The sequence below is a fragment of the Anabrus simplex genome, chromosome 2, assembly GCF_040414725.1.
Source record: "Anabrus simplex isolate iqAnaSimp1 chromosome 2, ASM4041472v1, whole genome shotgun sequence".
NCBI lineage: Eukaryota > Metazoa > Arthropoda > Insecta > Orthoptera > Tettigoniidae > Anabrus > Anabrus simplex.
In genome coordinates, this window is record NC_090266.1 from 532122082 (window position 1) to 532149069 (window position 26988).

Sequence of the window (26988 nt, forward strand, 5' to 3'; positions counted from 1 at the left end):
AATTAAGGGTGATTGTATCCCTGATGTCAGAACAGCGAATACTCACCACCAAGTACGTTTTTCTTTGCTAGTGGCTTTACGTCGCACCGACACAGATAGGTCTTATGGCGACGATAATCCAAGTACGTTTTGGCGATGACGTAGTCATAGTGGAGATGGGCTCCAACAATGGTGTGATTCAAAAACACCGGCCATAACATTTTGTATGATCATTGGTACAAGGAACAAAAAGGTGATGCGCAGCAAGAGCAGTTGAGAGTTGTGAAGAAATCATAGTGGAAGATATCCGCACACAAGTGTATGACACCAGTCAGTATCCCCCCTCGGATGATTTCTTCAACAATGTTGATTCGGTCACCCCTGAGTCAGTGCAGCTATTTTTTTTAGAATGTTGTTCTCAAAAACAAGCGTGGCCTCCTTGAAGCATGGAAGAAGAAGTGTGTGTCATTTACTCACCACACTCCTGAGCAAGAGTGAACCACTTGCTGAGCAAGTGGAGGTCTTCCTTCGACCAGACTCCACCCCACAAGCCGTGAGAGAAGCAGGCATCAAGTGCTTTGTGGCTCTATATTGGAGTGACATCGCCAGGGATACTTCGGATTTCCTGAGGTACAAGACGTTTGTCACTTCAACGAGCATAAACCTCGTCCGTTTGCCACCGACGGAAGATGCCGCAGGCCACCATGCAGCAAGATGCTACCTCCAAGTGCAGAACTGGCGGGGAGTCAACTTGAATTCCACTGATTGGGGGTGGAATCTGCCTTCTCAGGGACTCGCCCTCATCCCCACCGCCATGGATTCCGCACCTCCTGCACTTCTGCGAAAACAATCATGTAAATGCAAGAAAGGGTGCTCCGGGAGCTGCTTGTGCAGAAAGGCTAGGCTCCAATGCTCAGTCCTCTGCCAGTCATGTGGTGGCAAATTGTGCATTAACATCCCGGATGTGGAGCTGAAATGCTCAGACGATGATCACCCGACTACAGACTGGGCGCCTCTCCCAGCGTTCATCACAGCCATCGAGACAACATCTTCGTGCGAGCTCAAGCCCTGGCCATCTAAGATAAAAAGAAAGGCATGATTTGGCAACCAAAATACAATTACCTATATGATTTATATTAGTTTTTTTTGTAAGTGTAATTTGTCCTTATAGCAGGTACCACGATGTTTGTACAAGAATGTTAGTATATAGGTATATAAAACAATGTTTGATGATGACGTAATTCCCGATAGATGTATTATCTTTTTATTTTTTCGTCAAACACTTTTAACAATAACAAAAATAAATAAATTTTAACGGTTTGATAACTAAATCCATAAGAAGACCTGAGAACAGTTCATTTGCATTTCCTTCCAAGACCCACTTATGACCGTTTTTGGTTATCTGCCGTTTTGAGAGAACCGCTGGGCCTACAGGTACCAGTCTGGACTCAAATGAAAGCTAATTAAATTTATAACTTCGTTTAATTTCGTATTTGACGTGGGATGCGTATTTTAGAAGATATTTCACAAAATAAATGACCATTTCGAAAAAAAAATACACTTTATGGAAAAATGGCCTTTATTCGAAGAACTGTATCATGAGAACCAATGGCTGTATAGAGCTCGTAGTGGTCTCAAATTGTAGCACATTTAGTCTAATTTAAAAGTATGTATAGTGACTATACAGGTCGGACCCTTCCTTTACTGAAATATTGAGCAAAACTTGAAAAAAGTCCGAACTTTTCATGGATTTTTGGGAATACCACCGCTCGCACAGCACATTGGGAATTGCAAATTTGGTTTCTTAAATTTTGGTTTAGGTCCTAACAACATATAAAAAATTCAGAACGACCGGACCTTTCGCAAGCACAGATGTACATCTTGACTGGACTAATAATGCATGACGAGCCAAAGAAACACTATATGTGTGTCGTAACCCACTCTATGAAGAGGTCGTGAGGTTTGCCAAATCATCATCAGACATGCCTTCCCTGCGAACCATGTGACCTTGCCGTGGTGGGGAGGCTTGCGTGTCCCAATGAAGCATATAGCTGAGCCGCAGGTGCAACCATATCGGATGGGTATCAGTTCAGACACCAGACTAAGGAATGGTTCATCGAAAGGGGGGTAGCAGCCTTTCGGAAGTTGCAAGGGCAGCAGTCTGGATGATTGACTGATATGGAATGGTAATAATACTCGACATGGCTTAGCTGTGTTGATACTGCTACACAGCTGAAAGGAACGGGAAACTACAGCCGTAACGAACTCCCGAGGACATGCAGCTCTCTCTGTATGAATGATGTACTGATGATGGCTCCTCCCGGGTAAAATATTCCGCAGGTAAACTAGTCCCCCATTCGGATCTCCGAGTGGGGACTACACGAGAGGGGGCGATCATCAGGAAGATGGATACCGACATTCTGCAGTCGGAGCTTGTTGTGGTAGGTTAAAGAATCTTAAAAGGGAGACGGATAGACTAAAGTTAGATGTAGTTGGTATAAGTGAAGTACGTTGGCAGGAAGAACAGGATTTTTGGTCAGGCGATTACCGAATTATCAACACAAAATCAAGCAGGGGAAATGCAGGAGTTGGTTTAATAATTAATAAGAAAATAGGTCAGCGGGTAAGCTACTACGACCAGCATAGTGAAAGAATTATTGTCGTCAATATAGACACCAAACCAATGCCCACCAATGAAGAGATAGAAGATTTAATACAATATGTAAAATGTGACGAGAATCTAATTGTGATGGGCGACTGGAATGCAGTGGTAGGCCAAGGAAGAGGAGGTAATACAGTAGGAGAATTCGGATTGGAACAAAGGAACGAAAGAGGAAGTCGACTGGTTGAATTCTGCACCAATCATAATTTAGTCCTTGCTTATACTTGTTCAAACAGCACAAACGACGGTTGTATACGTGGACGAGACCTGGAGACACTGGAAGGTATCAAATGGACTTCATTATGATTAGGCAGAGATTCAGAAACCAGGTGTTGGATTGCAAAATTTTCCCAGGAGCAGACGTGGACTCTGACCACATCCTGTTGGCCATGAAATGAGATCTGAAGTTGAAGAAATTGAAGAAATAATGCAAAAAGATGGGATCTAGACATGTTGAAAGAAAGGAGTGCGAGGGATTGTTTCAAGGAACACGTTGCACAAGGACTAAATGAACAGGCTGAAGGAAACACAATAGAGGAAGAGTGGATAGTCATGAAAAGTGAAGTCAGGAGGGCTGCTGAAGAAATGCTAGGAAGGAAGAAAAGATCAACTAGGAATCTGTGGAATTCTCAGGAGATACTAGACCTGATTGATGAACGACGAAATTACAAGAATGCTAGGAATGAAGAAGGCAGAATAGTATACAGGCGATTAAAGAATGAAGTAGATAGAAAGTGCAAAGTAGCTAAGGAAGATATGCTTAAGGAGAAATACAAGGATGTCGAAGGTTGCATGGCCTTAGGAAAGATAGATGCTGCATACATGAAAATCAAGGAAACCTTTGGAGAACAGAAATCTATGTGTCTGAATATTAAGACCTCAGACGGTAAGCCACTTCTAGGGAAAGAAGACAAAGCAAAAAGATGGCAGGAACATATCCAACAGCTGTATCAAACTAAAGATGTAGATAATTTGGCTTTGGAACAAGAAGAGGCTGTTGATGCTGATGAAATGGGAGACCCATTTTTGAGGTCAGAGTTTGACAGAGCGGTGAGCGACCTAAATAGGAACAAGGCACCTGTAATTGATGACATTAACTCTGAATTACTGACTGCCTTAGGAGAAACCAGCATGGAAATGCCATTCCATTTATTGTGTAAGATGTATGAGACAGGGGAAGTCCCATCCGATTATCGTCAGAATGTTGTTATACCTATACCGAAGAAAGCCAGTGGTGACAGGTGTAAAAACTACCTCACCATTAGTTTAGTATCTCATACCTGCAACTGTTTAACACATATTATTTACAGAAGAATGGAAAAACAAGTTGAAGCTGAGTTGGGAGAAGATCAGTTTGGCTTCAGAAGAAATGTAGGAACACGAGAAGCAATCCTGACTTTACGTCTGATCTTAGAGGATCGAATCAAGGACAAGCCTACGTACATGGCATTCGTCGATCTGGAAAAGGCATTCGATAATGTTGATTGGACCAAGCTATTTAAGATTCTGAAGGTGATTGGGATCAGATATCGAGAACGAAGGATTGTCTACAATCTGTATAAAAATCAGTCTGCAGTGATAAGAATCGAGGGCTTTGAAAAAGTAGCAGCAATCCAGAAAGGAGTGAGGCAAGGCTGTAGTTTTCTACCCCTCCTTTTCAATGTTTACATAGAACAGGCAGTAAAGGAAATCAAAGAGGAATTTGGAAAGGGAATCAAAGTCCAAGGACAGGAAATCAAAACCTTGAGATTTGCCGATGATATAGTTATTTTATCTGAGACTGCAGAAGATCAAGAGAAGCTGCTGAATGGTATGGGCGAAGTCTTGGGTAAGGAGTACAAGATGAAAATAAATAAGTCCAAAACAAATGTAATGGAGTGCAGTCGAACGAAGGCAGGTGATGCAGGAAATATTAGACTAGGAAATGAAGTCTTAAATGAAGTAGATATATATTGTTACTTGGGTAGTAAAATAACTAATTATGGCAGAAGTAAGGATGACATAAAATGCAGACTAGCACAAGCAATGAAGAGCTTTCTTATGAAACGAAATTTGCTCACTTCAAACATTGATATAGGAATTAGAAAGGTGTTTCTGAAGACTTTCGTGTTGAGCGTGGCCTTGTATGGAAGTGAAACATAGGCGATAACTAGCTCAGAAAGAAAAAGAATAGAAGCTTTTGAAATGTGGTGTTACAGAAGAATGCTGAAGGTGAGATGGATAGATCGAATCACGAATGAAGAGATACTGAATCTAATTGGTGAGAGGAGATCGATTTGGCTAAATTTGACGAGGAAAAAGGGATATAATGCTAGGACACATCTTAAAACACCCAGGACTTGTTCAGTTGGTTTTTGAAGAAATTGTAAGTGGTAGGAACGGTAGGGGTAGACCAAGGTATGAAAATGACAAGCAGATTCGAGCAGATGTAGGATGCAGTAGTTATGTAGAAATGAAAAGTTTAGCACATGATAGGGTGGCATGGAGAGTTGCATCAAACCAGGGTGTGTTTAGCACAGGATAGGGTGGCATGGAGGGCTGCATCAAACCTGTGTGTGTGTGTGTGTGTGTGTGTGTGTGTGTGTGTGTGTGTGTGTGTGTGTGTGTGCTTGTGTGTGGACTGATGGCTCAAACACAAGCACACGTCAGACATGGATTTGGAATGGGCTTCTAAGTCTACCAACCAGAGCAAATTCTGGATAAATTTTGGGAAGCGAATATCCAAAAGTACACTCTCGTCGTGCATCCACCCGCGAGAGCACCTCGGAGAGAGAGCCACACCCAGCCAAGGGAAACTGAACTACGAGCAGCCAGAGCAAAGTGCCACGACCGCTGCTACCATCCAGTGTCGCTATCCTTCTTAAATTGCTGTTTATTGGTCATAAAGCAAATTTTGTCTAACTGCTTGGTGACCTGTGATCGTTCATTTTCTGTGGTGTTAACCACTTAACAAAACTAGCCCTGTCACGACTCAGGCAACGAGCAGTCAAATGCAGCCCGGTCCGCAACTGCGTTTGACCACCTAGTATCCCTTAGGCACTCCTCCCTACCACACAATCCTTCCACTTACCACGCACAATCCAGTCATGCCCAGAAACCAAGAACACACTGGAGAAACAAGTAACCACCCCGCTCTCCCTAAAGGCACATAAACACGAAAACCCTCTAATGTTCTCGGGTACATACAAAGCATTGCAGAACATTGTTTTCCAAGTCTTCCTCCACCCCCTCAATACGCAGAATCCAAGAAGGAATTATTGAAGACAGACACCGTATTAACAACGCTCTCTAGGAACTACGCCTGCACCTGAACTTTATTGAAGAAATAATGAAATACACAATAATTATTGTTCACAATTAAAACCAACACATTCCCAAACTCACTCAAGCACTTCCCAAAGCAGATCTTCTCTTCCCAGTAATTTATCATGCTCATAATGATACCAGACTCCCTAAATGTACTGAAACCCAGGACCTCCCATTAACTGTCTCAAAATTCTCTCAAACAACAAATGGCCCCCCAAAAACATATCTCACTAAGGCTCTAAAATTACACAGTCCAAACAAACACAAATAACACAGTAAAATCCCCAACGAACCACAATCAATCGTGATTAAAGTCTCCACGACTAACGTCTCTGTCCAAACGGAACCTGGGATACTAAACTCACAGGCTTCCCGTACAACTTCAAAGACCACACGAACAATTACCCTCACACCCCAAATACGCCCTAAACTACGCCAACGACGACAAAATTCTGCCCAAACCATTCAATGGTTCAACTGCCTAGCCGAACCACTCAGCTGCTTACTGAAAATGTTCCATCAGATGCAACAGCTGTGCTGCAAATCACCGTCGCACTCATTGCACACTGCCTCGGAACCAGGTAAAGTGTGGAAATTGTCACAGCTACCATGCTGCCTCTTTCCTTGGCTGCCTCAATAATATAACTCAGCACAAGCAGCAGTACTTTCAACCAACACACTACCCCCCTCCATCAGCCAGACCCAGCACTCACCATGCCAAGAAGATCATCGAACCCACAACCTTCTACAAACAATTCCACTAGCGTTACTAACCAAGTCACTCACCTGCCCAACCCGACCAACCCCCCCCCCCCCCCCGTCCCTCAGTCGGAAAAAGCCCTAAACCAGCAGAAACTTTCGGTAGTTTGAGAGCTGAGTGACTATCAAAGACAAAGACGAAGTCACCTCCGTACAGTTCATGAAGGCCCTCGGAGGAGTGGAAGGTAAAAGCTTCCACCATTGTTAACCGCGGCACGTGATGCGGTAGAGTGGTTAGCTCTACGCCCGGCCGCCTTTGCCCCCATGATTTAACCTGGTACTAATTTTTGGTGTAGGCTGAGTGAAACTCAGGTCCATATGCACCTCCGGAAGTGGAAATCTCGTTTCTTAAAATTTACGACTTTCTGACGGGGATTCGAACCCACGTCCTTTCGGGCGAACCGAGCACGCCTTTACCGCCTTGGCCAGGCAGCCCCCTGAGTGACTATCAGTGAAGAAAAATCCCCTTCCACAAGCCAAGTATAACCCCCCTCCCCTAAATACTGCAATCTCCAGATAAACATCCCTCTCCGCACCACGCATCACACCTTCTTAACCCAAGGACAACCTTTAAGCCTTCAATCCCAAGGACCCATCTTCGAATCTCGTCGAGAACTGTCTATACTATTCACTAATTATAACGATCTCCTTGGAAATGTAAACCCACAGAACATGCCTCAATAACAGGTTATTGCAACAGCAATCTTATCCTCCTCAATAAAAAGCAATACCAAATGTCCACGCTCAAAGGGCCCCACGTTAAATTTAGATGTAAGATCGAACAGGTCGGTAATTTCAAACATAGTGACAGCCGTCGCTACGCGGGAACTCAGACCTCTAAAACTACATGACAAGGCAATGAAATGTCTTACTTGTTTCTCCACCACATATCTATATGTATCCATCTCTCCATCCATGGCTCTGTGAAAAACAAAGAAAAAAGAAACCGCTTGAAACTTCAGAGATGTCTGCGTATGGCTGTCATTTCATTCCACTCGAGGATTTGTGAAGGGATGGAAGGTTTACAACAACATAAATCTCACAAAAATGACACTTCTATCATTTACTTACTATACAAGAAACTATTTGAACGTTAGTAAGAGATTTACTGTTTATAAGCAGTGTTTTATTGAATCATGTGATTGTTTAGTGGTAAAACTCTTTATAAATTTGAGGCAACGTTAATTTTGTTGTATGGACCTTCAAAATTTAATTATTATGTGGTTTGTTTACCTTAACCCTACTTTTAAGTCTTCTAGCCAGCTAAGCAGTCTAACATGGTGAGTGTAAGACCGATGTAAAGTTAGCTTCTTCCGAGGAGTCGCTACTTCTTCTACCCTTTACCTTAATACCGTTCATCGTAACAGCGATCTCACGGTATTAAGAATGTAAAATGACAGAGAGACATTCCTTCAGATTCGAAATGTACTTAGCACTCTAGCCTATGCCAATGACTTGGTGTTAATGGCAAATTGTGTTCAAAGCCTACAGTCTAATATCATGGAGCGTAAGAAGAATTGCAACGAGTATGCTATGAAACGACCAGTCTTCGAACCTCGTCAAGAACTGTCTATACCACCCAAAAATTAAATCAATCTCCTTCGAAACAAAAAGCCACTGACTAAATTGCGTCAGTAGGGATGAAACCTAATAGGACTGAATATCGGGTAGGGAATACAAAACTGGAACAGGTGAATTTCTTCAAGTGTTTAGGATGTGTATTCTCCTAGGATGGTGGTATACTAAGCAAAAGTGAATCAATGTTCCGTGTATAATATCAACAAGAAAGGTGAGAGATTACTGCCTTTTATAACCCTGTAATTATTTTGAACCAATAACTCATCCTACCAACAATTCTCACTGCGGCCAAATCGTCAACGTAAAATGATTTTGTAATAACCTACCTCAAATACCATAATTTTCCAGTACGGCGAACGTATTTTCCCTTGATATTCTCTCAAATGCCGTCTCTGGGTCTTCGAAACATAATCATAATTGACTACTCCTCTCAAAGTATTTGTCAATTACTTGACCCATACTTAAAATCTAGTTTTGACAGCACCGTTATGGTCTTAAACGACATTGGTTTTCACACAGCATACTTTCCACCATTCACCACACCCACCTTTCCAAAAAATCTGTGAACAACGTTCCTGGTATACTGATCAAACCTGAAAGATCCGATAAGGACTCGCTTTATCCCCACGTTGTCATTTCTAGATCAATTTTTCGTGAATTTCCCTATATCCCCCCTCCTCCTCCACCGACGACACCCCGCCGTTCACCGGCACCGGGGCGGAATATTACGTGCCGGCCTTTCTATATATATCCCGTATATTCTCTTATCACCACGCTCATACTGGCTAACCGGTCTCCAGGTAGTTCATTTTAGTGGACATTTCAGTTGTATTTATTGTATAGTGTACGTATCAACGTCCAGGAGGATGAAGATCGTGGAAGATTCTAAGAATCTGCGACAAGTAAATCGGTTAATTTACCTCGAATAAAATTACTCACGAAGATGAACCGAAGTAATTTATGTTACCGTTACGATAACCTATTAACTATGAAACGAAGGTAATTGTCGTACAGTCATAGCGTAGAGTAGGCCCATTAAAATAACTGCGAATCGAATTAAGTTCTAAGGGTTTGGCGTCCTTTTAACTACTGTTTATTTTGAACCAAACCAAACCCCATGGCGCAACAGCCCCGAAGGCCTGAAGATTACGAAGTGTCGTGTGGTCAGCACGGTTTATTTTGAAAGTACCATAATAATGTAATAAATTATTTATTAACTATATAACATATTTATTATTATTATTTTTATTTTTATTATTAGTGGTAGTAGTACCATTAGCAGCGCCGGCCCCGCGATGTAGGGGTAGCGTGCTTCCCTCTTACCAGGAGACCCTGGGTTGGATTTCCGGCCAGGTCATGGATTTTTACCTGAATCTGGGTGCTGATTCGAGGTCTTATTTACTTCTCGGGTGTTATTCTTGTTCTTCGTCACTTGCCGACACGACTACGCGAACAATCAGGTAAATAATACGTGAAATTAAAGGGTTGTAGAATTTAAAATACGATTTATTAAAATAGAAATCAGCCTACTTGGTTACAGTTCAGGAGCTACCTGACGTTGAGATAGTGGCTCCGGTCTAGAAAGCCAAGGAAAACGACCGAAAGGATTCGTTGTGCTGACCACATGACACCTCAAACTCCAGGCTTTCGGGCAGAGCAGCGCTTGCTTGGTAGGCCATGGCCATTCCAGGCTCTTGTGCCATGTTTTTTTTTTGTAGTGGTAGTAGCAGTATTTCAACCGAAGACCTCTGCTGTGATGTTTTCTCTTCAACATTTATGTAATTCCAGCAATAAATCCATATACGAGATCTAGGTAAGCCTAGTTATGAACCCTTGGATATAGTCTGTAAGCATTAAAATCGTTATCTGGCTATATTGGTGGCATCTATGAGCGCTATTGACTTTTCAGGGGTTCTTCGTCACTTGCTGACATGACTACGGGAATAATCAAGAAACCTAACTACGTGAAATTAAGGCTTGGAGAATTTAAAACAGTATTTATTAAAATACAAATCAGACATAAAATCTGAAAATGTCATCAGACGCAATGGTCTTACTAGGTTAAATTTCCATTCAATTTTCAGAGTCGCACGGCCATGTTTTATTGACAGTGTTGCCTGAGGGGCTGAATGAAGGAAGAACGTATCGTAATGGAACTGGTGTCCTAAAGTAATAATAATAATAATAATAATAATAATAATAATAATAATAATAATAATAACAATAATAACAGCCTGAAAGTCCACCTGCTGAATGCCACATAGAGCCGTGGGTTGTTCCATAAGATTCTGGAAAGTGTAGATCCCAATACTCAAGATTTTCTCTGAGATGTTAAGATTGCTCACTAACTTCAACATCGGGCAGTCACCTGAGGCCTTAATCGAATCGGATTAACTGCCGGTTTTCTTGTGATTCGACTATCACCATTGGTGAGTTCGAGTTAACAACGCTGATGGCCAAAGGCTAAGTGAAGCGGACTTATCGTTGGATTGAATATACTAAATATAAATCTAATTCATCATCATGCTTCGAATAAAGTTAAATATTGAAAACATTAATTTTTAAATAAATGCTCAAGTGCATTTTCTCAACAACAATTCTCTAATGAAACAATTAACAGTTAATAAGTTGAAAGTGAAGCTTCCACAACGGAGATAAAAATCACTTTCAGGTTAACGCGCACTCCACACTTGGGTTTAAGTGAACAGCTATCACACTTCTACTTAGCAAGATTTATTTTAAATGCATAATGTTACGCTGACCTGTATATTTTAATTAAGTGAAAATATTAAAGCAAATAACCATGGTTTTCATAAAATGTAAATTACAAGGAAAGGTTTTAATACGTCTGGTTTATTATTTCGTAAAGTGGTCGTTCGCATGACCGTCACACATGCCTGTAGTTACCTGAAATAAATGCACGTTCTTCTACAATTGTTTACCATCCTAACTGTTCCATCACGTGACTTGAATGTAAAATAAACATCCTTAAGCTATCCATAAATAAACGTGTGGATGAACGTCGAGCTAACGCCCCCAACGTAAATATCAAAACGCTTAATAAAAATGGAATACACTACAGTGCATACGCGCGATGTCGAATCCGGACTGCGAAGCATAGACCGGCAATCTACCATTCACCGTCGCATACGACTCCATGTGATAACGCCCTGTGCTAAGCTGTGGCGGTTCACGATTCCCGGAGTAAAGCACCCAGCTTCATCTATTCTGGTGTCAAACATGACCTCCCTGTTGATGAAACCTTCTGCTGTGATATGATATGCGCTCCGTCTAATACATCGGCCCCTATCGATTGACGATCACTACAATGTCACTACATCACTACCCATGAGGACAACAACAAAAATAACAGAAAATATACATTTTTCGAGCCTATAACACTGATGTCACTGATACGTATTTATATGAAGGTATGAATGTGGGATAGCAATGCGATTAATCTTTCTAAATGAATGCTTTCTACCAGCAAACGGATAAAATCTTCCTAGCCAAGACATGTGACAAAAATCGATAAATAGTTATTTCTCCATAACAGCTGGTCTGGTCCATCCGACTTTCCTTTCTCTAACCTGACGCTTTTGTACATGGACTTTGTTTCCGCAGACTAAACAAGTATTGGATTCAAAATTTCTAGATACAATTCTAACATATAAAGACCTCATTTTCTTGACCAACACGAAATTTGTACTAAGGAAACTTGAATTACAAATTATTAGACAACTGTCACCAACTGATCAGGGGAAGTGATACAACACCACAGATCATTATTCAACATCCTGTCGACAGTGCACCCGTAAGATATTCTATGTGACCGGTCCCGTTGTACTTATGTCATCGATCTTAGATTTTTATTGTTAATTCTAACTTTAAGTTTTTTTGAGCAGACAACATTTCCATTCCCCAAGTAGAAAGATTACTCTTTTCCTTGAGTAACACATAATAGGTGAAATTATTCCAAATTTCTACGCTAGAATTTACAGACGTCATGACAATAATAATTTGCATAAGAGGATCAACTTTTCTCCTTTCGACATAACTCTTCACGCCAACCCAAATTCAGAATAAAATGACATCATAACGCGTAACACAAACATTTCATCCACACGCTTTTGACACGCCATCCAACTCATTATTTACGAACATCAAATGGCCATGGCTTACAGGCCGGTGATATCTGTATTTAACCTCTCATCATGTCGTGGAGAGATTATGGTTTCATCAGTTATCATCTTCCTTAGAGATATGTGTTATTTAGTATCAGAAAGAGAAACACACCGACGGATTTTCGACACCCTGGGATACACACACGCTCCGAGATACGTCTGCGTCGATCACGCCGACACTTTGTAGATGAAATTCCTCTGAATATAGTGTTCGACTGCCTACAGTCGTCTTATGAAAGCTGCTATTTATCACCTCGTCCGCAATGCGAATGCAGAAAAAGTCTGCTCGCTGGCTTCACTGATTCTGGTGGTTAACATTCTGAAAACGTTTATTTTGTCCGTAATAATAATAGTAATAATAATAATAATAATAATAATAATAATAATAATAATAATAATAATAATCGTCAAAAGTCTCCTTGTTGAGGCCGCCAAAGACCTTGCAGAAATCAAGAGAAGCAAAAAGCATGCCTGGTGGAATGGTACCTGCGAATCAGTCCTCCAAGAAAGACTCAATGCGTGGAAACAGTACTACTCTACGAAATCATAAAATGATTGGGAAACCTACAAAACCCAACGTGCCCAAGCAGCTAGGGTGTTCAGAACTGAGAAACGTAAATACGAAAAATCTCTCATTGAAAAGATAGAACAAAACTTTAGGAAGAATGAAAGCAGAGAGTACTACAGAGCCTTCAAACGCAAACTCACTGGCTATAAACCACCATCTCTATGTTTTGAGCGAAAGGATGGTTCACTGTCGACGTCAAATGAAGAAAATTGCAGCATTCTGGCAGATTACTTCAAGAATTTACTTAATTGCTCTAAACCACAAAGCCCCATTGAGACCAAGGAACCCTTACTCAGGTACCCAGATTCCAGACCACCCGACAGAGATGAAATCAAGCGCCACATTGCCCGTCTCAAAAATAACAAAGCGCCGGGGGAAGACTCAGTAGTAGCAGAACTATGGAAATATGCCCCAGAGGAATCACTTGATATCTTGAAAAAGCAAACAGAAGAAATATGGAACAAGGAGACCCTACCCGAAGATTGGAAAATAGCTTTGATCCATCCATTACACAAAAAAAGCAGCATGAAGAACATCAACAACTACAGAGGAATATCTTTGCTACCCGTGACTTACAAAATTCTATCACTTGTCATCCTGGAGCGTTTGGAAGCACAAGTCGAACATCAAATAGGTGAATACCAAGGAGGGTTCAGAAAAGGTCGCTCAACAGCTGAACAGATCCAAAATCTCAAAACGATCATCAGATATTGTACACTAAGGTCCAAGCGGTATGTGTCTGTCTTTATGGACTTTAAGAAATCGTACTACTCCATTGACCGGGAAGTCCTGCTAAACACCTTAAATGAATTTGGAGTTGATTTGAAACTGCTGGCATTAATTAGAGCCACCCTTACCGATAAAAAATCCAAGGTGAAGTTCCACGGATGTCCCTCGCATTCCTTTGACATCAAAACAGGAGTCCGACAAGGTGATGGGCTGTCCCCGATACTCTTCGACTGTGTTCTTGAAAAGATCATCAGAACCTGGCAGGTGAGATTACAGGAAACCAACTACAGTCCATTGAGAATAGGAACCAAATCCAAGGGGATCGCAACAGACTGCTTAGCATTTGCCGATGATATTGCTGTTCTCTCAAACGACATAGAAATCGCTAGAGCTCAAGTTGGAATTTTAAAGGAAATTGCCGAACAAACTGGTTTGCAGATATCGTTTGAGAAAACAGAAGTAATGACTAACATCAAAGAGGCTCCACCAAAACTCCATACAAAATACGGGGACATCACCCTAGTAGACAAATTCAAACACCTGGGTGAGATCATCATGAAAAATGGACTGGACAAAGAAGCACTTCAGGAGCGAGTACGCAAACTGGAAATAGCCTACCAAACATCCCGCACAATCTACAACAAAAATGCCTTTCCCAAAACACCAAGATACGTCACTATGAAACAGTTCTGAAGCCAGTAGTTCTATATGCAGCCGAAACCCTGTCCCTAAATGCCAATAAAGGACTCCTTGAAGAACTGGAGAAAAGAGAACGCAAAATTGTGAGAGGAATCTTGGGATCAAAGTACAGAAATGGAATCCATCAAAAGTGATCCAACAAGGAAGTCTACAGCAAAATAGAGAAAATTACCGACACAATCAGAAAAAGACGGGCACGATTTTACGCTCATCTGAAAAGAATGGACGGAAGAAAGTTAACTAAAGAAATCTTTCACTTTTTTGATTCAAACCCCAAAACCAAAATTCCCTGGTCCAGATATACCAAAGAAGACCTGCAAATGCTACATATCTCAGCTGAAGACGCCCTTAACAGAGATCTCTTCCGCAAGAAAATATTGACGAACGGGCTAAACCGAGACGAGCAACCGAAGAGAAGACACGGTGCCCCTTGGAGAGGAGCGTAAGCAGGCCCACTCACAAAGAATGAGGGAAATTTGGGCTGTAAAGAAGGCCAAGTTCAGTGTCAAATGCAACAAGACTTAACGTGGTCCTTGATGGCCCCAGCGAATTATATATATAATAATCGTATGGCCTCAGCTACCGTGTGCACACATTTCAATTTGACGCCATCTGGCTGTCTGCTCGTCAATTTCGACGTTCCGTTTTACTCTAGGCCCACTAGGTAGCAGACCGAGTAAACCGAAACTCTCTTGTGCGTCTATGGCTGAAATTTAATGAATTTTGTCGGGTAAACACCAAGTGTGTCACCAGAGATCTTTTACATGCCGACATCGTACGACATGGAGTGTCGAATGGATTTTTTTCCGCCCTTCAAAAATCCGACTACCTCTGCCGGGTTTGAACTCGCTATCTTGGGATCTGGAGGCCGACACTCTACCACTTATCCACAGAGGCAGCTATTTTGTCCGTAATGATAGTGGATAGGCTTTCATAACTTATTGAGACACTCTTCCTCACTTAACAATAATATAATGTATGACGCAACTCTCTTCACTACAAAGATGAGAGCTTACCTTCGCTTATTGACTAAAACCAATCGGTTTTTCGGCTAAGTCAAAAAATACTGTCAGCTACCGTATTCTGTAGCGACTAGATACGTCTTCACTCCTACAGGTCTAGGAAATGTGTGTGTCGATGGATGCCGGCGTGGCGTGTGGGAAAAGCCTGGGTGTCCCGCCAAAACTTATGATGCGAGGTTCACAAAAATGTTAAGAAATTTCCAACTTTCAAGTACATAACTTGGACAAGGTGTCAGATTGCGGAGACAATTTCGTCCGTTCCAAATGTGACCTTCGTCCCGATTTCTACCTAGAACTCCATATCCTTGTTCGCACTTTTCAATCTTGTCCCTTTATGTATTCGTGCGAACGATCTCGGCAACACGTGTATATCTATATTACGTTGTTTCTGCTGTACATTTCCAAAATTCGTTATCCTTAATAAGGTTAGAATTCCATCCAGCATTATTGCCAAATATGTGGCTTAACTATATCGCAAGGGCTTAACTGTGATTGAAGGAAATTTTAGGCCGTTCGCACCAAACTTCGACCAACCGGCAAGTGTACAGGTCATACGTGTAGAAGACGACCCAAGCCCGCTGAATTTTAAACGTTGCAAATGATTCCAAAATGACCCGCCCTCTTCAGACTCCAGTTGACGGGGTCAATATTAACTATTTTTATTTTGTTTTCCTAGATAGGTATTATCCATAATTTACTGAACAGCGTCCAGCTCCTTGACTGAATGTTCAACTTAGTGGCCTTCACTTCAGAGGGCTCTAGGTTCGATTCCCGGCCCGGTAGGGATTTTATGCCATCCTGGTTAAGTAATCTAACTCGGGGGCTGGGTGTTTCTGTTGGTCTTAGTACACGCCTTCATATACATACAGAATATAAGCGTCACTATAAACCACCACGGAAACACGCAGTATAGAATACATCTACATAGGGTTGGTGTCAGGAAAGTCACCCGGCAGGTAAATTGAACTAAATCCCTACAAAGTGCCGATCCTACGCAATAACTGGGAGATAACCAGAAAAAAAACGAAGCAGAAGAAGATGATAATTTACTCTACTTTTATTTCTCCTAGCTTTGTCACATATATGCTTCCACCCGCGCAAGCGATGTCTGTCGTTTGCTGGGCTGAGTGGCTCAGAATAGAAAGCCGTGGCTTTCTGACCCCAAGCTGGTGGGTTTGATCCCGGCTCAGTCCGATGGTATCTGAACGTGCTCAAATACGTGTACATTGACTGGCACACAATATAACTCCTGTGGAACAATTCTGGCACCTCGGCGTCACTGAGAACCGTAAGAGTACTTGGCAAGACGTAAAACCAATAACATTGTTGCGATTTCTCTCTCTATCTTTTATTTTCCACTTCAGATGGTCTGGATTGAAAATATTCAATAAATACCGCCTGAGTTGACCGAGTAGTACTGGCCACGTTGCTGTAAGTTTGCATTCAGGAGATGGTGGGTACGTATCCCAGAAATGTTAGCCCTGAAGATGGTTTACCGTGGTTTAACATCTTTTCATCAGTGGAATACTGGGGCTTTAGCTTAAACAAAACCACAGTGACGTCCTTCCCATCCCAACACAGTCGAAGACCTACCTGGGATAATACGACATTAAACCACTAGGAAAGTAACTATCAACCAAGATCATGCCATACCTGTAGTTTCAAGAATTGTATACCGGTATACGATTCAACAGTGTGATCCACCATTCCAAATAAATCCACACATTATTATGCGCAATTTAAAATAAATTGAAATTCGGAATCCAAAGACTCTCCAGCCTTCCTGTTTTAATTTGTTTGATATTAACTGTTTCCTGTGAAAATGCAGGTACACCCTTATTTAGATTAATCTGTTTTACTACATACACGACTCTGTATTATGAAATATGAAATATTCACTTCAGTAGTTTCAAAATATGCAAACATGGACAGGAATAAATCGACAACCTGTGAGGAACCTGGATGTTTCAAAGTGTACCCGGAACAATTTATGAAGTAACTGGCTAAACAATTAATAGATCTAGAGACTTTCCTAATAGTGATGCAGCATTTCTCTGAAGACTGATCTACACTTAAGGCAGTGGCTTGGTGGCAGATTGCCAAACTATTGTTTACCCAGTATATTCTTAAATACTTTTAGGGGATTTAGGAATTAATCGAATATCTCCCCTGGTAAATTATTCCAGTACGTAACTCATCTTCCTATAAACGAATATTTGCACCAGTTTTTCCTCTTAATTCCAACTTTATATTTCCTAGTTTCCTACTTTTAAAAACACCACACGACATTATTCGTCTTCTAATGTCATGCCGCGCCATCTCTCCACTGACAGTTTGGAATATATTGTTTGTAATGGATCAGTGAATCTACGTAGAAACTTCCCTTACGGAAGTGTTCTGAGAATCATTGGAATTCAGTAAACAGACATTTCAAACTTCTGCAGTAGAACAAACGTAGAACTTAGTTGCGTCTTTTACTGCAGTAAGTTTAAATCATTCTATCACACATAAATACGGTCAATTTATGTTTGATCTAGCATCGTATTCATGAAGGATTTGGAGCATAAAAGGAAATTAATGAAAAGATCCTTCACGTAGGACATCGGAGTTCAACAGAATAAATCATATTACTGAAGACGAGAGCTTGATATCAGAAGTACAAATTCTGCAATTCAACATATACCACTTCATCACGAAAACGTATGAATATGCACAAATCGTAGAAATGAAAGTGCTGGAGAAAGGAGTTTATTGTGAAATTAATTACTGAATTCTGCAATAGGCTCATCACTCTATCTCCTGCAATTTCCACATCACTGATCAATCGGTTGCAATTTAATCTGTGCCGGGTGAATAGCGAAAGCAACTTCAATCGAATAACGTGGCATATTGAAATAATTTAAATAATATTACATGATTGGACGTGTCATATTGATAGGATGCCAATGTTGTGAAAACGGTGCATGTCGTCAGTCGATCCTGAGTGTAGCTCGTAACTATAAATAAAGGGAGCCTGCATTTTAGTTTTGCTTTTAATGTTCTATTTCTAACAGTTCAGCGGAACTGTAGGGATTCAAGCTCGAGTTCTTGTCCACTTGTCCGAACTGCGCAGACCTGTAAGAAATGGAGGAAAAAGTATACTATATCATTTCGTCTGGGCTGGCTTTTGTCCAAATTGGCTTACAAGTTGCAAGGCATGTTATAAAGAATCTCAGGCAAGCTACTTCAGTGACTGCACGGTTTATTATCCGATGGAAAAGTTTATCTCGAATATAACTTGTAAATGGTATTTGAAGTACACGAGTATATTGTGATGTATGTTCATAAAACACTAGTCGGGTATATTCCTCCAGAGTTTCTGTAGTGTTATATTTAATTTGATGGACTGTCTGGCGAGGATGTAAGTAGATCGGTCTCCCACATTTAGGTGTGGTAATTCCACAACTCTCCCACACAATGGCGAAGTTATATATTCCAAGAAATTAAATAAACTCGTACCCGGACACGGTGTTACGTGATTGTTTCTCTGCTAAGCCCGGTTTCGGATACGATGAAATTCAAACTATTTATTGGACATAACACTGGTTTCTCTACTTGAGAATACTTAAGTCATAAAATCAGGCAATGGAGGTGATTTTGGCAACACTAAATTAAAATGCGGTCAGTCAAATCTTCAATAACTTCTATTTACATATTCCCATTGCTATTAATAGTTTAGTTGTCAAACTATCATTCTATTTTATTTCTATCCACAGAACGTTTATTGTTATTAATAATTCATCTTTTCTACATGCCTACTCCATTTCATCAGCGACAGTCAGTAGCTCATCTGGAACAACAAAGATAATATCGTCGTTGTGCTTGGTAAAACCGCTATGTGATAACGTTTTAGGAGAAATACTGACCTGAAGCGCACATGTCATCAGGAGCGAGAATTCTTTGAAATTATTCACACAATATTGAACCGTAGACCACAGAACCGCACGGGTCAAAGTTCTAAGTCGAAACATTTCACGTAGCGGTTTACCCAGGCGCTACGAAGATATATTTACTAAGAAGTATGCTTTGTTTACTGCCCTGGTCTAGAATTGATTTAAAGTTCCATAATGAATTTCTGTCCACTTTGAGGGTGTGAACCTCTGTGTAGTGAGCCACTTAAGATTAAAACTGGGAATATAAGTTGGTCAAAATCCTACCCTCAGCAATTTCTGAAGTCCACTCATATTCATGATGTCAAAATAATATCTGAGACAGACTCTGCGGTCAAATTCTTCTCAATTATAATCTCTCTTAGATACGCAGACGAGTACAGTGACTAGTCCTATAGGTCACCGGTATGTTTTAAAGCTCTAATATGAAGTAGGAACAAAAATAAGAAACATAACAACGGTTTGCTTATTGAGATACGGTGCGTAGTTAGTAAACATTATTTCTTTTGTTTATCACTTTCTTATTACTTTTATTCTCAACTATCCTGCGATTCTCACCTTACGAATCATAACCCGGAGTTTTCTTGCAAAACGTTGCTTAAGGTGGCCATCAAGGATTTCTCTTCTATCTGTGCTTCGTACATACAACGATGCAATCAAGTAGTATTGTGCCCTTTTCACCATCTTACAGGTGCATTACTCTGTTATAAGTCATCAATCATAAATGATCACCCAGGTGGCAGATTCCATAGCAATTGTTTACCTAGCCTTTTCTAAGTTGTCACAGAACATGGAAATGTACTGAACATTTCCCGTGGAAAATCATTCCAACCCCTTATTCCTTGTAATGAAAATTAATTTTTGCCACAATTTGTTCTCTTGAATTCCAAATTTATCCTCATATTGACCTGAGTTTCCTACCTTTGAAAGCTCCACTCATGCTTATTCGTATACTAATGCTAAACTACAACATCTCACCAATGAAAGCTCGGAACATACCGCTTAGTCTAGCAATTCATATCCTTACTCACAAGTCTTCCCACCCCTAAAGGTTGCAAGGTTCGTAACACAACTCTTTTGTCAGAAATCACCAAAGACAAACCGTTCTGCTTTCCTTTCGATCTTTCTGAGATCTCGTATCAAGTAATCCTCTCCTTTACGTCCTTACTACAACCCTTAAGTATGAGTTCGATCAAATCACTTCTGCAAATGATTTTCCACTTGTTGATATAACTTCTGATTTTGTTATTTTTGGCATTTTTTTCAAATCAGGAACTTTACGCCGTTTAAGGTAATAAAGAGTTAACTTCTCGGAAGTTCTACACGATGATTTTTTAATATATTTATCAAGTAGTTTCTTGGGCTCTTGTATTATATTTCTACATTTAAATGCTTTGCTTTAGCTCAATGTTGCTTCAAATTTACAGAAGTGATTCCAGAAACGCTTGGATTTAGCACCTGCTGATAATTATCAACATGATTCAAGAATTTATCAATTAATTCACTTAGTTTCGCTTTGCGTTGGTGGTTCCTCTAATATAAAATTGTTCGCTATTGCTCTCAACTCATCACAAATAATGTTAAATTTAAACTTGCTCAATACTTCCTATTGTTCATTTTCTTTAAATACCCACAAAACCATATGAAGAGATCTATATCCTTTCTTTAAAACCTCGTTGATGCGATTAACAATTCTCTAAATTCTCTTTTCTAGAAATTTAGCCACCCATTCAACCACTATTTTAACTAGTCCAATAGCCTTCATTTTTGTCAGCAGTCTCCCATGATCTACCCTATCGAAAGCCTTGGATAAGGCAATAGTGATAGAGTCCATATGACCTCCTGGATCTAAAATATCTGATATTTCATGCTGGAATCCTACAAGTTGAGCTTCTCTGGAATAATATATTCTAAACCCGATCTGTCTTCTATGAAACCAGTCAGTGATTTCGCAAACGTGTCTAATATAATCAGAAAGAATGCTTTCGCAGAGCTTGAAATCTATAAAGCTTGAAATTCCGTAAAATTAAGGCCATCACCGTGGTTCAGGTGTGCATTTAGTTTCCCACATGATTGACCTGAGTTCAATTTCCCATTTTGCAATGACTTTAACCTCCTGAGACCTCGTGTCCTTTTAAAAGGACAATGTTTAAAAATGGAATATCCCGTAAAAGGAACATTTTAAAAATGAAATAAATAAAAATTGACCTTTTGTTAGTGTTCCATTTTTTTTGGAATTCATTTACCTTGGTGTGATATGCTTCTCACTTCAGTATCTCCCACCGAGACACCGTTAAAGAAGTATACACTTTTATGATATTTGACCAAAATGAAATGTTCTGGGCCTCAGGAGGTTAAGACTGATTTGAGGTGCAAGAATTGGATGAACTCAATCCTAAGTAAGGAAAAGAATATAACGGTAATTTTTACATTAAACCGCACGTAGTTTATTTCGAGTTGACGTCGTATAGGCGACCTGCGCGTCTATCAGGATGGGACCCTATCTTGTAGTAAAACAAATTCAGATTGCGAGACATTAAATGGAATGAAGAGAGTGAGGAATGTTGAATAACAACATAAAAAGTTCGGGTTAAAGACAGGTTATTCCATTGAAGTTCAACTTGTAGGTTTCCAGCAAGATATAGCAGATACCTTGGGTTCGCGATTGACCTGTCTGGAACATTTGATAGTGTGGATCATGGGAGACTACTGGAAAAAAAATGAGTGCAATTGGACTAGACAAAAGAGTGACTGAATTTCTCGAAAATAGATCTCAGAGAGTAGGTGAATATTTATCTGAACCTGTAATAATTAAGAAGGGAATTCCTCAAAGCAATATTATTGGACCTTTATTTTTATATGTATAAATAATTCCGTATGAGTAAAGAAGTGGAATCAGAGATAAGGCTTTTTGTAGATGATGTTATTCTGTATAGAGTTATTCATTCGTACACAGGCTTCTCTTTTACGTCTAGTACTCGTGACAGCAAGATGAGAATGTTAGGTATGTTCACCTCCGTATGATGCTTGAATAGTCTGCAAACATCTATAATAGGTGTTAAATGGCGTGTGGCCTCCGAAGAGGCCTGGTGCAGGTCTTTCGAGTTGACGTCGTATAGGCGACCTGCGCGTCTATCAGGATGGGACCCTATCTACGATGAATTCTAAATGATGAAGACGGCACACATACCCAGCCCCGAGCCATCAGAGTAAACCTATGAAGGTTATAATCTCCACTTTATTGAACATTTGCACTTACCGTTCCATCGTTGGTCGTCTGCCTCGGCTGCTTCGGTAGGGCAATGTCCTAGTTTCGGATTTTGGGGTCGTTACGAGTTTTTTCCTGTCACTTCATTGACCAAACGATAGGCTGCAGAGGAGAGCACAACTACTTCAAATGAGGAGCAAAAATGTGCTTATTAAAATTATTTATTTCAATGAAATCACGATAATTTGCTTATTAAATGGACAAGAAAAGTCAGTTAAAACACCACAACTTGTTATAACACAGTCACAATGCATAACGTGAGTGGTAAAATTATCTTGAAATTGTTTATATTATTGTCTTCCAAAGAATAGAAACGCAATGTAAGGTTCGTAGACAGCAAAAACCAGAAAGCGAATAGAAAACCTGAAAATCGGGCAATATTGATCCAAACGATAACCGAGTGCTAATCCACACAATCCGTGAAAAATCTGACATTCAACAAGTAGAATTTCAGATTTACATTTCATTAAGTTCATCCACCTGTCGACTATCCTATCGGATATCGGAACATCCCCCAGATGGATCCTTAATCGAACCAAATCGACTACCAGTTAGTTTGGATAGGTTGCGAACTATTACATGAAAGCATGTTGTTCATTACCAGTTAACAGCAATTATCACAATCAAAAATAAAATTGTATTGTATTGTCATCTCGTGACACCCTTAAGTTACAGAGGAGTCCCGATGCTGAAACATGCATCACCCCAGACAGATGTTCATAAGGAACCAACAACACCTGATCCGATGGGATCTTACGTTACATCGTTCTGAAGGAACTAAACTGCGAAATGCAGGAAAACATTAATTCATTATGCGTTTAGAAGAAACGCCAATCACAGGAATTTAAAGGAAAGTGGTAAATCACTTGAAAATATTCTTACTAAACCAACTTTGAAGTTATGAAACAGTTACGTCGATAAATTCATTTTAAAAAGTCCATAATGTAAAACAGACAATACGAAATCTTTCCCATTCTCTGTAACTACGACTACAATTACGAATCTGTCTACCTACACTTGTCCCACTATACCGAACTACAAGTGGTCGGTAGATCAATGTCTTACATAAATAATGTGAATAACAAAAAATAAAAATAAAATATACTAACAGCTGACGAATCGACACCGCATTCGTAGTGTAAATCCTAGAAAAATTAACTAGGTGTCAACACACGGCACTATCATAATATACGGTACACCCGAACAATAAATATTTAAAAAAAGAAACAGAAACAAATAGAAATGAAAGTTCATTGAACTCGAACACACGCAGCTAAGCAGTAGGGATCAGTCTCCATTAGCCAGGTTTCCACGTGGGACAACCCTTACATTCATGCCGCTACTGATGCAACGCTATTACGGGAGCACCCTCCGACTAGTAAGAATTATGCCGAAACGTGGCCTAAATAGCACCTGCTGATATCTTCCACACTCGTATCCACTACTGCAAACACTAACATCGTTCAAGTCGATTCGCAAAAATGTCTAACTTATGACTTGGCCATGTACAGACGGCGTCTTAATCCTGTCGTTGAGTCAACGTTACGGTGTCTACTCATCCTTAACGATAATTATATTACACGCGGCATCCTAAATCTATCGTTGAGCCAACGTTATGGTATCTACACATCACTCATACTGCGAGGCGAAATCGAAACTTTAACACAATGTCCGGTTATTTACATCTGAACCTCGTTTAAACTCTAACACATGAAGTGAAATTCGCTGCAGAAGTGAACTCGAATCTGGAAATATTACTGTGTCTATTTCCTACGATAAAGCGTGAAATCGAAATTACGCCACAGGTTCGAATATTTTAACCTGTTCCTCATTACAATTTAATTTCGCGAAATAAAAATAAACTCAAATGTCGTTTGATGTTATGTAATAACACTGACAATAATATTCACCACCATTACGGTATTCACGGCATAATTCGAGTGTGAGGCTCCAACTGACCTGCCAGATCGACACTCCAAATATGTATCATCTTGAACTGTTCAGTGAAGTAACTTCTTGTCAACCTACGCAGGCTAAACTCGGAATATAATTAAAGTAATTCTCGCACCCGCAATGTTTCTAGTCCGCCATGTTTTCGTCTCGTAAAGATACATAATAGAATTCAGTTTACTATAGTTAAGTATTGTCTTGACCACGTATCAGAATGTATTTTGTTCGTGAGGTCGGCTATCACAAAATGCACCTACGGTCTTAGGTGAAATAATAATCATGGGAGAACATCACCTTGTACTTAAAATGGGCGTTACAACGCACTCACTTGGATTTTACAACCCTTACATTATTCAATCGTTCTGGATCGCTACAGGACATCGCTCCTCTCATACAGCCTGTCTCAGAAATATTACATATCAACTTATACAACATGTCGCAATAATTCCTCTCCATCGAACTACATGGTCTCCTATTCTCGGCGCCCTGCTTATTATACATCACTCATAAAATACAGGCTTACTGTGCCTTTAACTTCTTCCTAATTATTCTTATAATGCACTTAAGAAAATGGAAAATGCAACACCATGAAGGCATTGGTCGTTTGTGTTGATTTTCAAGATATGGAACGATGCCATGTAGGTATGTAAACGATCAAAGTTTCAGACCCATTGGATTGTTGCTACAGGTCTCCCCACGTGATTGGTCGCGGAGGAATCATCTCCAGTATACGGACTCTGGTGTAGCGTAGTTGACTTGCAGTCTGTGCAGTGAAGTGTTCTCCGTCAAACATGCCTCAGTGACAGAGAAGAGCACGCTATCAACAACTGTCGCCGTTTGAGAGGGCTCGGATAATTGGGCTGTGTGAGGCTGGATTATCGCTAAGGACTGTCGCTGCACGTGTTGGCCGATAGGCATCTACGGTACAACGTAAATGGGTGCAGTGGTCAAATGAAGGTTACCCACACTCGTAGACCTGGCACAGGCCCAGCGCGACGGACAGCTGTGAGAGAGGATCGCCGCATCATTCGGATGGCCCGGATGGAACCCCATGCAATAGCAGCGCAAATTCGAGCAGCTGTGGCACCCCTCGTTACACAACAAACAGTTGGTAATCGCCTGCGTGCAGCTGGCTTACGAGCCCGTGTCCCTGCAGAAGGTGTTCCATTGACCCCACAACAGCGACGTGTAAGGCTGGCCTGGTGTCGAGAAACATCGACGTGGGTCGACGAATGGCATAGGGTCGTCTTTAGTGATGAATCGCGCTTCTCTCTTGCCCGCAGTGATAGCCGGAATCGTATGCGCCGACGTACCGGGGAGAGGGGCCGCCCAGATCTCATTGTCGAGAGGCACACAGGGCCAACACCAAGCATTATGGTCTGGGGAGCTATTGGCTTTAATGTGAAATCACAATTAGTGCTTGTTGAGGGCACTATGACTGCTCGACAGTACGTTGATAGGGTACTCAATCCAGTGGTTGTCCCTATGATGGCGAACGTTGCTAATGGGATGTTTCAGCAAGACAAAGCCCGGGTTCACCCTGCACGCATCTCCAGAGAAGCTCTCCACGAGATCGCAACCTTAGAATGGCCCGCCAGATCCCCGGACGTCAGTCCTATTGAGCATATGTAGGACATGATGGGTCGACAACTGGCCAACCGTACTCAGCCACCCACAACTCTGGAACAACTGACCCGTGCAGTGCAGCAAGCATGGTCCACAATTCCTCAGGAAGCGATGCAGGGCCTTATTGACTCCATGCCTCGACGAATTCATCAATGTATTGTAGCTCGTGGTGGGCACATCCTGTATTGATTGTTGTCTAAACTTGAGGTCAGAGGAACCTGAAAGTGAAATCATCGAATCACAACCGAACATTCGTCCTGCATGTTTAATTGCAGCAACGTAGCACCACTCCTTCTGGGTGTTGCAATTTCCATTTTCTTCAGTGTATTTCATTTCCGTTAAAATCCATTTTCGTCTGGCTTGAAACTTTTTAAATACAAGAGATCATCTAACCAAACAACTTTATAACGATCTCAAAATTAACTTCTAGAAAGTTTTTCGGACCCCAGGAGTGAAATAGCATGCCGTAATTTTCTCACAAATACACGGTGTCACAAAATTCAAATTTCCCAAAATTTCAAACTTTATCGTACTTCACTGGATCAATTTAAACTGCAAATATCCCTTACCTAACTGCTGAATGCATTATTATCATATCAATTTAACCCTGACGTGATTATTATTATTATTATTATTATTATTATTATTATTATTATTATTATTATTATTATTATTATTATTATTATTATTTGACTTTATTACACTTATCACGGTTATTTGTATCTTTAT